Source organism: Bison bison, unplaced genomic scaffold, assembly GCF_000754665.1.
Source record: "Bison bison bison isolate TAMUID 2011002044 unplaced genomic scaffold, Bison_UMD1.0 scf7180017864039, whole genome shotgun sequence".
Classification (NCBI taxonomy): Eukaryota; Metazoa; Chordata; class Mammalia; order Artiodactyla; family Bovidae; genus Bison; species Bison bison.
In genome coordinates, this window is record NW_011494611.1 from 2,885,236 (window position 1) to 2,887,841 (window position 2,606).

Here is a 2,606-nt window from a genome sequence, read left to right on the forward strand (position 1 = left end):
TGAGTCTGAGTGAACTCCGGGAGTTGGTGATGGACAGGGAGGCCTGGCGTGCTGTGATTCATGGGGTCGCAAAGAGTCGGACACGACTGAGCGACTGAACTGAATTGAACTGAGGTCTCCTGCTTGGGCTGGTAATCCGGACGCTGCAGAAGCAGAGAACATCCTCCTCTTTCCCTATATCTTCTGTCTTCTCCTCCAGCACAGTCCTGGATCTTGCTCAGTCTTGGGGCATCACTTGGTGCTATAACTCTCTCTGCCTCCTTGAAACTTCCTTCTTCTGTAGCATCACCCATGCCAACTACACTCGACTACTTGCAGTTTTCTAGAAACAATACCCTTTTGAGAGTGCCCTGGGCATTCTGTGGTTGAGGCTCTGTGCTTCCACTGCAGGGGTGCAGGTTTGATCCCTGCTCTGGGAACTAGGATCCTACATGCTGCACAGTGCCGCCAAAAAAATAAATGAATAAAAATAAAATTGACACCTACCAGAAAATATACTCTCCCCACCACCACCCACCCCAGTTCTCTGGTGCTTTGCACTTGAACTTTCTTCTTTAGAGAGCTGTTCTTTCTTTCCCTTTCTAGATTCTTATCATGTGAAATTTGGAAGGTGTCTCCTTTTCCAGGAAAATTTTCTTAAAGCCCCTCCCCCATCCCAGTGCAGGCTGAATATAGCGGTGTACTGGCAAAGGCTTAACAACCTGCTCTCTAGAAAGGGAGGGGAAAGTCCTGAATTTTAGCACCTGCCAGTTTCTGGGTGCAAAGTTGGGAGGATATGTGCAGAGCAATATGAATTCACCCCAGCACATCACCAGCTGGATTCTGTCCCCTGCTTTTTTCTGTCCCCCTATATCTCCCATAATACAGTGCTGCTGCTGCTGCTAAGTCGCTTCAGTTGTGTCCAACTCTGTGCAAAACCATAGACGGCAGCCCACCAGGCTCCCCCATCCCTGGGATTCTCCAGGCAAGAACACTGGAGTGGGTTACCATTGCCTTTCCTGAGAATACAGTGCTAAGCCAAGCCAAATTGCAGCTTGAGGCAAAAGAAATAATCAGTCATTTTGATTCAGTCTTCATTTAAAAGATTTATCTTTTGTTCATAACTTTTTGCATTCATTTTGATTTTTTTAAAATATTACAGTATTTTCGAGTTTTTTTATTGAATTCTTTTGGCACCGCATTAAATTTTGTTCCTCAGATAAGTGTCTTGCTTGCCTCATCCTGTTCTCAGCCCTAACATAATAGCCTACATCACACCATTATAATCACCATTCTATAGCTGCCTCCCTACCAGGTTATAAACCAGGGGACAAGAATTTATTTCTGTTTTCCTTGGCACACAGTAGGAGCTCAATAACTGTTTTCCAGCAAGGGAGTAGATGAACAGATGGATGAAACAACCCCTCAGTTCCTTTGCCCACAATATAAGACGTGCTGATGAAAAACATCCTCTCTTCTTAACTGGGAGCAGGTTTGGAGCTTTTGAGTTTCAGCTCCTTCAACTCAACAAAGATTAACCCTGTCCTTGACCTGAGTAAGCCAGCCTGTGAACTGGGTTTTTTCACCAGGACCCATCAGCAGATGCCTCCCGCCTGGGGCAGCGACAGAAGGAAGTTGGATTTGGAAAGTGGAGACTGTCCTAAAACCAAGGGCAGGAAATCACAGAAAGACAGGTGTCCCTTGGATCCCAGGAAAGACTTTCTATCCATTTGTATCACCTACCTCAAGGAGAAGCCAAGTTCTTGCCTCTGGATGGGTCCCCAAAACTGCCATTTGGCAGGGTCAACAGAAATGCTAGATGCTTCAGGATGGCTTCCAGCTCAGTTTGATGGATGATCTGCCGTCTGAGGGTACCAGGACTTGTTCTTACGCCTTGGTCCCTTCCTCACCTTGAGGACCACCCAAAAAGAGGTCTTCTGGAAGTGCCGCATCGTTGGCTTCTCAGGCATCTCACTGGACTCCAGTTGGGGTGGGAGTTAAAGGGTTTTCTTTCTATAAGATTGGCCATGGCTTCTGTTTCTTAAGCACTTGTTATGTGCTGAGCCCAATGCAAAGAGCTTGGCATACATTAGCTCATTGATTGCTCACAAAAGTTTCTGAGGTAGGAATTATTCTACCCATTTTAAAGCTGGGAAACAGAGAGGTTGATAACTTGCCCAAGGTCACAAAGCTGATAACCAATTGAACTGAAATTCAAACCTAGGAACCATGGTGGGAACCACATTTAAGCAAGAAAAGGAATTTCTAAGATAGACTCCTTTTAAGTACTTTGCCCATGAAAGTCAAAAATGGAGGTAGACATGGGCAGATGCAGCCATTTTTGTCTTCTGTCCTGGCCTTGTCCTGTGCTTTGGACATGCTTCCTGCTCTCGCAGCCCACCCGTCACAGAAGCCCCTTTCCTCCCACCATTCCATTCACCTCTCCATCAGTCTGCAAAGGGGAGTTGTATGTCCCCAAAGCAAGATTCCTCAGCTCAAAGACACTTGTAAATCCATATTTAAAGGGAGCAGGGGAGAAGGAGGCAGTGAACAAGCAGTGAGCCCCCCCACATGCCAGGCGCCTCGTACATGCATTCAGCCCTTCTCACCTCAGGACTAGGGGGCAG